Raw genomic sequence first — 12,021 nt, forward strand, 5'->3', positions numbered from 1 at the left:
AAGTTTCAGGAAGGTGATCATGTATTCTTGAAAGTCACTCCTTGGACTAGGTTTGGTTGGGCATTGAAGTCAAGAAAACTTATTCCTTGTTTCATTGGTCCTTACCAAATCCTTGAGAGAGTCGGCGAAGTTAAAATTTTAACAAAACAAAATAAAATATAGTTAACGGAATTTCAATATATATTCTAAATAATTTGAGACTTGACTTGCTTAAAACAGATGATGAGTCTAAACTCATGGTTGTCCCGGTTGAAGTGGAGGATGAGTCTGAACTCATGCTGGCAGTCGTCTGAGTATTGGTTTTTTTGGAAACGAAGGAAGAGTGGATGACTGAAGAAGAAAGGCTGTTTGGAGAAGAACTGTGGGACTGATGCAGTGGTTGGTGAAAACGTGTAGCTGGTGGCATATGAATGAATTTGGAAATTATAGAGCATTGAATGCTGGCTCAGAAGATTAGACGTAGAGAGTGATCTGAATCATCATGAATGTATCTCTGGTGTTGCAGACAGTTGAAGTGTTGTTTTTGGTTGCTGAATGTCACAACCAATATTGATATTTATAAAAATGCAGGGGAAAAATTGATCACAACAAATCATCATAATTATGTATTTGGCAGAACATATATTCAACATTAATGGTCTCAGCAGAGCAATTATACATGTTCTAAATATATAATTTCAGAAGAAATTTTTTTCATGAATAATCAAAAGTTTTTTTACAAAATTAGTTGATTGTTTAACTATATATATATATATATATATATATATATATATATATATATATATATATATGTATGTATGTATGTATGTATGTATATCATTGTTTAAAAATATTACTGTCATGTTAGTGGCAAAACATAAAACTAATTAGTGTTAGTTAAAATGAACAAATTAGTATTAAAGATGGGCATTAATTTTATGGATTAGAGGCAACATTATTATTATTATTATTATTATTATTATTATTATTATTAAGCATTTCTCTTTTGACATTTTAATCTACATAAATCAATGATTTGTAAATAATGAATTAGAATGTCCATTAAAATTCGAAACTAATCAAACTTTTTGACTTGATCATGATGTGTGAGCGTACTAAGTAGATTGAGAAAATAGGCCATTGGCGTTTGTATATGTATGAGAAAAAAAATAAAACATTAAAAAGGATATATAATAAGTTGGCAAATTAATAAAATAAAAAATAAAAACAGTTGCTAAAGTTAAATCAACAACACATAATAATAATAATAATAATAATAATAATAATAATAATAATAATAATAATAATAAATTCGTAGCCAAAAGTACCTTATTTGAAGCGTAAGGTGTAATATCATTTGATAGAGTGGAGAGCAGGTACAATTTTGGATGTTCCAGACATTTACCTTTGAATAGGTTTGTCACAAGCTCACAACATAATCAAGAATAAGATGGATTTTCAAATTTCTGGGGCAAACAAATAGATCGATTTTCTTTTCGAAAAAAAAATAAAAGGGTTCTTTTTGTTTAGTATAATGATAATAATAATAATAATAATAATAATAATAATAATAATAATAATAATAATAATAATAATAATAATAATAATAATAAACACCATGATTGCTGCAACTTCCATGACCCATGAATGATGATTCCATATAAATCCTAAAAACTTCAAAACCTTGGTCTCTTACAAAATTCATACAAAAGCTCAGTAGAGAAACTAAATTTGGAAGTAGAAACCAAAAAATAGACAATATAAATAGCAACATACTTTTTGAGGCTCCAATAATTGTGACCTTAGTTTTACTATTTTTGCCTTGAGTTGTCTGAGACGATACTCTGCATAGTAGACATAATGATAATAATAATAATAATAATAATAATAATAATAATAATAATAATAATAATAATAATAATAATTTTAAAATCAAGCATAATAGATGCAATTCATAAATTGAATTCAGTAGTATAAATTGCAATAGAAAGATTTTAATGTAGAAGATTATATTATGTACCTTATAATAGAACCTTTGACGGTGGCTGATATGATCTTGTATTTAGCTGCATATCAGAGCGTTTTTGAGTAATTGTTAAATAAAGTATTATTAGGAATAAAACTAACAATTGCATTAGGGCAGAAATTATATTAACATTGTTAGATTATTGAAGACTTCTTTGAAAACTACATTGGTGGTAGAAGTTATATTTTTCTGGTCTTTATCATGGATCAAAATTTTTAAGCCTTTATTTGTTTTGACCCTTGATAATGCAACATATAATTGACCATGGCTAAAAACTGGTTTTGGCAAATAAAGTCCAACTATGGACAGTGACTGTCCCTGAGATTTGTTAATTGTCATTGCATAAGACAACATGATTGGAAATTGTCTTCTTAAAAGTTTAAAAGGCCATGGTGATTGTGAAGGGGACATGGACATTCTTGGAATGTAATCCATATGGCCTGAATTTTTGCCAGAAATGATTTCAGCCGCAATTACATGCTTCGCCAGTCTTGTAATTATTAATCTAGTGCCATTACACAGGCCTTGAGTTTGGTCTAAGTTCCTTAAAAGCATTATAGGAGTTCCTATTTTAAGCTTGATACAATGATTTGGCAGACCAGATGTCATCAATGAATAAAGGAATTCAGTAGTTATTGTTTGAAAATGACAGCTTTCAATGGTTTCTGATTTGTCTATAGAGTCAGAACTTAGGTATTCCATGTGTTCACCTATGATAATTTTTGTAATTAGTATGGCAGTTGTAAAGTTAAAGATCTCTCCAAAACAACAGAAACATAAAATAGATAATATTTAAAAATTGGTAATTAAGCAGGGCTAATTTAGATAGATGTAATATGAATTACATTAGTGATTCTATGATTACCTAGGATTAATGATAGTATATAATCATTGACCTGTTCGACTGTTTCGTTGGTTGAAGCTAATATTGCCCTGCTGTTGAAGTACTGAGCATCATTATGATGCTTAGTTAAATATGGGAATGTTGAGTTAACTATGGCATGGATTGGATCATCATATTGAGTTATCAACAGGTCCTCAGGGATTTCAATTGTGGAATAGCCATCATTTTCATGTCCAATAATTCCATTTCCAATGTCTAGGATCCACTTAGCAAATGCGGCAGTTTCTTGTTCATCTGGTGATTGTTCATTATTCTGCAAACGAATGTTTTTTGTCAGTCTTAAGACCTGACAACAATCCCATAAATAAGAGGAATTGATTGTTTCGTTAACAATGTTTGAGCGACTTCCCCTTGGAATGACTGGCAGTATTTGTCAGAAGCTCCACCAAATATGATGACTTTACCTCCAAATATTTGATTTGAACTGGGTTTAGTTTTAATTATATCTCTTAAACTTTGGTCAAGCGCTTCAAAACAAAATTTGTGAGCCATTGGTGCTTCATCCCAAATAATTAGGCTTGTTTGATTTTGCAATTCAACTAATTCACTTCCTTAATGAATGTTGCATGTTGAATCTTCAAAAATGGGTACAAGTATTTTGAATTTTGAATGTGCAGTCCTGTTGCCTAGCAACAATAGAGAAGCTATGCTGCTGGAAGCAACTATAATAACAATTTGATTGTTTGCTCTCAATGAAGTTGTCAATGTTCTCCATATGAAGGTTTTTCCTGTACCTCCAAATCCATATAGGAAAAACATGCCACCTTGATTTTTGTTGAAGGCTTCAACGATTTGGTTATAAATTGATGTCTGTTCATCTACAAATATGTATTAGTTTATGTTAGATGCAAAAGAAGAACAATTTAAATTTAAATTGGAAAGGTATGGTACGTGTCATGGATGAAAAAAGTTGCAGAAATTCTGATCTGGTCTCATCATTGTTGTAATTTAGTTCTGTTAATATCAGGCTATTGTCTAGATAGGACGTGCAATCAACATCCTCAGGATATGGCATTGAAGGATAATCTTTAAGTGATTTTTGGTTTATGTGCAGCAGTTGTTCAATCTCGAGCAATGCCAAATTACTCAAATGATTATCATCGATATGTAATTCTAACACATTAGACGTTATCAGTCAAATTATGATTATGGTTGATGCGATCTGATGTAAAAGTTAATCAAAACTAACCTGTATTTATTGTTGATTTTCTATAATGATATGCAATATCATCAGCTAGCCAATGCCAAGTTTGGTTCCAAACTTCTTCAGGTTTAATGATGGCACTCGTTAAAAGCATCAACACAAATAATTTCCTCAAATAATTAGTTGTGCCCTAGTCCTTTGCCTCTTTGATTGCTTCAATGAATTCTTTGTCATCTTGTAATGTCATCTTGTAAAAACCCCATGGCAAAGCATGCTTCTCTATATGTAGGGTATTGAATATTTGTAATAGTTCTAATATCCTCAAATGAAGTTGCTCCTTTGCAGGCAGTAAGCATCATCCTCAAATAAAACAATTCTCCTGTCGTTGGTGGGACCCATATAAGTTTTCCAATAGTGTATCCTTTCTTTCTAAGGTGCCATGATCTAGTCTTTTGATTATATACAAACTTTGAAACAAATTCTGAATAAGTCAGAGTTCTTCCTTCTGAAGAACATTTGTTGGCGTTCATCCAAGCTAAAAATTTGGAATCTGAAATGCTTGGGTTGGATAAGACATCATCAATATCATCATGTTCCTCATAAAGAACATTGTGTTGGCCTGGAAGATGGAAATATAATCTTTCAACAGCAGGCTTCCTAGCATGTATTGGAAAATCAAAAATTCTCCAAGCAGCTTCACATGGAGAAATGTATCTGACATAAACATTAATTTAGTAAAACAATAATGGGCATATTAATTACACATGTTAAATTAATGCTACTTGCCGTCTATATATTCTTTAATCTCATCTTTCTGGTTGGTAGCATTTTGGATCTCATCATTGCCATCATAAAGCATAACAGCAATGACTCTGTCATACCCTTTGTTTATGTACTTGAATAAATATTTGATTGAAGCACTTTGATTACACCATTCAATATTGACATGCGCTTGGTATTTTTTTAGTAATTTTGGATTATAAGGTACGTTGTGTCTATTATCAATGATAACACTATTCTTTGAAATTATACGACCATCATTTCTCCTATGATATACTGGATAACCATTTGCATCTAAAAGAGTGCGAGGTTGGAACATTTTAGGATAAAATCTGCTACACTTTCCTTCTTTCATACATGGAGATTCAGAGCGTATAATTCCACATGGGCCATGAACCATATGATTTTGCACCAATGTATAGAGTTCTGGGTAATCTTCCTTTGAAGGTATCTCTGCTGATATAATCTGGTCAATTTCATCTGAAGTTGGATATTTATTGTCTGGGTGCAAAAACAACAATAAATGGACATGAGGAAGTCCTCGTTTTTGGAATTCTATTGTATGCGTATATGTGATTGTTAAATTATAGTATTAGCAGGAAAACAATAACATATAAATATTTAACAATTATGTTATAGGATCAGCAAAAGTGAAAAATAATAAATTGAATTCTAAGTTTAATAGAAAAAGTTGCTGTCAACTTACATGCCACAACGTTTCTGAGTAGGTGATTCTTTGTTAGGTCTGAAAGCATTTCTTCATATTTAAACTTGAAAACTCGTGAGATAATGTCTGGTCTATCTGCTGGTTTCAAAATACAATGGTGCAAGTAATCTATGGATTTCTGGCTAATTTGGATTACATGTTAAAGTGATAAAAAGATTTGGGAAACCAACGTGGCTGCATATCGCCATACCATCAAAATATAACTAATCCATGTAACGGGGGCTGCCAACAAAGGTAGAAGGCAAAATTACTCTCTTGCCTTTATTTAAACCTGTAGAAGCAAGATATTTTGATGATGCTAAAGGATCAAGTGCTTCTCAAATTTTATTCAAGACAAGAATTGAAGAATCCAAGAAAATCAAGATATATGATCAAGTTGATCTCTAGAATCTTAGGAAGAAATTTCCAAATTGAAAAAGCAAAAGGTTTGGCCAAAGAATTTTATCTAAATCATTTTAAATTGAGATTTACTCTCTGGTAATTGATTACCAGAGCATGTAATCGATTACCAGTGGCCAATATGCTTTCTGAAAAGGTTTTAAATATTTTAGAAAGCATGTAATCAATTACACATGGTTTGTAATCGATTACCAGAGGTTTGGAACGTTTTAAAACAGCCATAAAAAATTTGAATTTAAATTTCAAAGTTGTGTAATCGATTGTAGTAAGTTGGTAATCGATTACCCGTGTTTAAATATTCAAATTTCAAATGAGAAGAGTCATAACTCTTCATAAGTAATTGTGTAATCGATTACACCATTATTGTAATCGATTACCAATGAGGATTTTCAAATATAACTCCCAACAATCACATATTTTCAAATGTTTTTGAATGGACATCAAAGGCCTATATGTAAGTGACTTGGGATACGAAAATTCTAGAGAGTTTTTATTGCCCAAAAAGTCTTATCCTCTCAAAAGATTAAGAGAGTTTTTCTGAACTGAAACGTCTTATCATTTCAAAAAGGATTCTTTGGTCAAACACTTTTATATTCAATAAGGAATCTTGATTGATCTTCAATTGTAATATCTTTCTCTTTCAAAAGAGATTTCTTCTTTTCTTCTTCTTACTTTTGAAAAGGGATTAAGAGACTGAGGGTCTCTTATTGTAAAGGGTTCCTGAACACAAGGGAAGTGAAAAGGAGTTTTGCAAAGAGAGTGAAAAATCTCAAGTGGGTTGCTTGAGGACTGGACATAGGCACAGGAAGTGGCCGAACCAGTATAAATCAAGTTTGCATTTCTCTCTTCCCTTAAACTTCTTTTATTTATTGTTATTTATCTTTTGCTTTAAAGAAGTTTATTTTGAATTGTCTTTTGAGTAATTCATGTTAAGGGTGTATTGTTAATCCAAAAAGAGAGAGTGAAATTTTAATTGGGGAATAGTCTTTGTATCTTAATTCAACCCCCCTTCTTTAGATAGCTGAGGCCATTTGTCTAACAAAACCTTGGCTTGTCCCAGCATCCAGTGAATTTTGTAAGCTACAATACTTGTCAACTCTGAGTTTCTTTTGGTTGTTCCAGATGTAGTTAAGTCTTTCTGAATCAACCATGGTATATGCTTCAGCAATGAATTGTTGAAATAGTCTTCTAGAATGCAATAAAGTTTGAGCTTCATTTGGTATGGACTGAAGTCTATAAGCAAACCACTTTCTCATAGTGAGACGATTTCTCTTTCTTTTTTTGCTGTCAAGTGTTGCACGGTGAAGTATGTCAAGCCTATATCCATCTTCACCATAAGGGAAAAGCAGAGGGAATTGTAGGCCTAGATAACTAGAGTGCAATTCATTTATTCTATGTAACTGTCCATTTTTAGTCTCAACAATAATATCTCTTCTTGAGTTGGGATTAAAATCACCTACAATAAGTGCAGCAACTTCTGAAACAGTTGGAACATTGTATGTATGACCATCCTTTTCACAAGTAGCTATCAATCTTAATCTGACATTATCCACATCACTATTTGCCAATCTATCTCTAGCCATCCAAAAAATTTTAGCATGTGCATTGTGTTCATCCAGCATTTCACCTAAACTTGAAACAATTTGCGGTTGAATTCCATCATGCTGGTTGAAAAAAGTAATGTTAGAACTAATATGTAATTGAAAGAAAATCTATCATCAATGTATGATTTTTATAATTATAGAAATGAAAGAATCAGTGCCTGATGACATTAATTCTATTTTGAACTTCATTATCTGTGTCAAAGATATATAATTGTGTAGATTTGGGTTCTTTTCCAGACATTGGTAATAAACTGCCTATGCAGTGACATGGTTGACCCTAAATTCTAATTGTAGGAGGTCCTCTTGAATGATTAATTGATTTGTCTAGCTTAATACCAGCAGAAGTAAATGCAAACATCATGTTATATGTGTGTATGTTTTGTTGATAATTTCTACCATCAGCTGAATTATGATCAAAGAGAAGTCGGTGGAGATATTGGGTTGGATTTTGTAATAATGGAAGTTCAACTTTGCCGTCTCTACAACATAAGCTAAACCTCGGGTTTCTACTGTTTTTATGTTTTGATATTCTTTCATTATACCACATTTTTGCATTACAGTGTCTACACTGCATTAGTTGGTCACCAAGATCAGAATAGCCTGAAATTGTTTAATGACATACGCAAAGATGATGGTAACAATTGATAAGATGGATAAAAAAATATGTCAACTGATATGGTTGTCAATGACTCAGAATCATAATTCTCACCTTCAGTGTTAATTGCAGGGTCATTTCCAGGGGAAAAATTTAAATCAGATCCTGCAAGAATTACAATTACATATGGTTATTAGATTTCAGGGATGAAAAAATCTTGGATAAAGGAGTTTGTTTGCATGGTACCTTGTGTTGATTCAGAACTTAGATCCTCTGATGAATTAGATTCAATTGCTTATAGATAGAGATAAATCAAAGTTAAATGGAATCAATTAATTGAAAGCAATATATTTTTCATGCAAGATGGTTCGTATAGTTTCTTACTGTGATAATTCCTAGATTGTGAAGTATAGTCCGTAATTGGCTGTGGAGGGGCCTGAGCCTGAGGTTGTCGTTTTTTTTTATCTATGATACATTTTCTTTTCATTTTGGCTTTCGCTGAATTAGACTTGTCCGTGAATTGGTACTTTTCCATGGTGTTAATGGCAATTGTTGACTTGGTCGAGTTATAAATTAATGAGAAAATGGAGATTGAGATCAACTAAGAAATAGTAAACTAAATCTGGAATGCATGCAAGACATTTTGAAAATAAGAGAAATGGACAGATGAAGGCCAAGAACTATAGTTCAACATTAACAGCTGGGAAAATATGCATATAGGAATGATGACACTTGCGTGTAGAAGCATCGGTTGGTGAGACTGATGGGAAAGCTAATATGAAAGATGTTGTGGATTTTTTGTAATCACATGTATAGCATATATCATTCAACTTGATGTATGTTTTTTTTTTCTTCGGATGATGCAGAACAAAATAGGGCACAAACAGCTTAAGGCAATCCCAAACCAAAACAACTTTTCATAAATTTGAGCAATTAAGATTGTATTTATTGCTGAATCAGACTTGTTTCTATATTGAAAATTTTCACATTCTTAATGGCAATTGTTGTACTTTACCAAGATACAAATTAATTTAAAAAAATGAAATAAATCTTGAAAATAATAGAAATGGCTAGCTGAGGGGCTAAGTGTATGGTTCAACATTGACAGCTGCGAAAATTGGAGATACAGGAATGATAATAGTTGTATATATAGAGGCATGGCTTGCTGACACTTGGACAAAATCTAATATCAAAGATCTTCTGTGTACAGAAGTAGGGAGAATGAATTTTGGTGAACTCCAAAAAAATCCCCTTGCTTTATTTGACATTATGATAAAAAAGTGTATCATATTTATTCTGGTTTTATCGGATCATGTGCCATTGCTCGAATGAGCGATTAATGCTATTTGTGTTAGAAGCAGTTAACAATCGAATCCAATATTTTGCATGATATGGTTTCTATAATAGTATGGTAATAATTTGTCATATTTGATTTTACAGATGATTGAGAATACAATTTAAATTGGATAATATCAACACATGAAATTAAGCTTGGGGAAAAAAACTTTTGGCTCCACACTGCAAATGCACAACAGGTTCCAGTGCTAAGTTAACACATATATAGAGTTTTAAGCAAGAGATAATGGAGAACTGGAAGCAAGAAGCTACTGTATCATGGAAAAGATATTTTCTTTAAAGGAAAAAGGGTGTAATAATTCATTGTCCTAATTTAATTGTGTTAATTAATATTAGTAATGGTCATGCTGAAATAAACTACAATTTGTTAATAATGATTTAGTAATCGGTTTCAGAACTGATAAAAAATATAATTCAAATTGGACAATGTTAACACAAAAGATATCTAAACAACCAAAAGTTAATTCCTGCTTCCACATTAGGAATCTATAAGATATGTCCACCCTAACAAAATGTTAAACATGGACAGTACAGGAAAAGAACATCAATGTTTCTACAATTTCACGTCTTGCAAATAATAGAGTCCATACAATGCAAATAAAAAGCAAGTAACTACATTCATTCAATTTGATAATGCCTTGCTAATTTGTTAGATGAAAGCTGGGCGGGTGAAATCTAAGAGCTTTTCGGTTCATCATCACAGTCAACAGATGTAATCCGTTTTGTGGGTGTCAATGAAAGACCTAGAAGTGGATCGTGATTTGCTGTGACAGACACAGATTGTTGCATAACACTTACACTGATCAATAAACTAAATTTGGAATTAGAGGCGGTGGAGTTTTTAAATAAGATTATGCCAACATACATAAAATCTGGAAAACACTATCACAGTGTCAACTTACAGATTCAAGTTGGGAAGGATCATCAGAGTCAAGAATAGGAGCATGAACCTTGGAACATGCCTGTATAAGATATAAGTTCAGGCTAACAGATATGACAATAATGGCTGCAACATGCTTTACAAAACATTACCTCAGCATTAGGCAGCATGTCCACCACAACATTGATCAATTCTATGTCATTTGAGTATCTAAGAACAACAACATTGTTAAACTTGGGTTGAACTTTGACTTTAAATGCAAGGACATAACCCATCAACTTATCAAGGGCTTGAGGAGAAACATTTAAATCAACATCACCCTCCTTGACCAAAGAAAAAAATTCCATAATTAATACCTGTAATCAAATTCGATAGTAAACTAATAAAACATCATTCAAATGTTAAAAACCATCATATGATAATTTGGTTAGGTACTTCTATTTTCAGCTTGTTAACTTCATTAGCTGATTGTCCAATTAGCTCAGTGCATTCACAGTCCCAGAGCAAAAAATTTGTGCTTTCCTCCTTGTAGTTGACCATCACCTCAAGTCTATACCTGCCAATGTACATAAGAGTGTAAAAAAGAGTGATAAATGAAGATGACAACAATGAAACACGAGTGCAATAACCTCAACACAGGTTGATCATTATGTGATGCAATCCTACCCCGCAAAGGCATTGGATAAAAGACTCCAAGTAGATTGGGCCAAAGATCCAAGGGAAGGCCCTAGGGTTCTCATGAGCCTTAGGGTAGATTTCGAGCCCATGGGCTAAGTATGAGCCCGCTTATCTTTGTAAATATTAGAATAGGTTTTTCCTTTGTTTGGGCCTTGTATTTTGGCCATTCTAGTAGTATAGGGTTTTAGCCTTGTATTTCAAGGCATTTTGTGTAGTCTTTGTAATAGGAACTTTTTTGTATTTTCATGTATTTTGTCATGGGGGTGAGCTTAGCTATTATAGGGGGTGTGTAGCTAAGCTCTAGCTTCTCATCTCGAAGAGGTGAGCTTAGCTATTAGAAAGGTGTGTGTAGCTAAGCTCTAGCTTCTTTAGGAATCTTCTCAAGGAAGCTTCTCAAGGAGGTGAGCTTAGTTATGAGAGGGGTGTGTGTAGCTAAGCTTTAGCTTCCCAAGGAAGTTTTCTCAAAGAAGCTTCTCAAGGAAGTTTTCTCAAGAAAGCTTCTCAAGGAAGCTACCTAGTCTATAAATAGAAGCATATGTAACACTTATTGTAACTTTGATGAATGATAGTCTTGTGAGACACAACTCAAAGTTCAACTTCTCTCCCTTTTTTCTTCCTTCAATTTCATGCTCCCCCCTCTTTGTTTCTCTCCCTCTTTCTTTTCCTCCATTGAAGCATCCTCTCCAAGCTTCTTATCCAAGGCTCATCTTGGTGGTGAAGCTCCTTCTTCCATGGCTTATTCCCTAGTGGATGGCGCCTCCTCTCACCTCTTCTCCTTTGTCTTCCGCTGCATCTCCATGGTGGAAAATCACCATTAAAGGACCTCATTGAAGTTCAAAGATCCAGCCTCCATAGAAGCCCCACAAGCAAGCTTCCATCAAGTGGTAATCAGAGCATAAGAGCTTCAAGTAGGTGCTCCTTAAACCTCCATTGATTTTTAGTTTTACCT

General features: G+C 32.8%; 1 pseudogene; it reads right to left on the bottom strand.

The window, feature by feature from the left end:
- Positions 1–2,125: 2,125 nt before the first annotated feature.
- The window catches only part of LOC114409276, a 48,302-nt pseudogene continuing 38,406 nt past the window's right edge, over positions 2,126–12,021 (bottom strand).

This window comes from Glycine soja, chromosome 1 (genome assembly GCF_004193775.1).
Source record: "Glycine soja cultivar W05 chromosome 1, ASM419377v2, whole genome shotgun sequence".
Lineage (NCBI taxonomy): Eukaryota > Viridiplantae > Streptophyta > Magnoliopsida > Fabales > Fabaceae > Glycine > Glycine soja.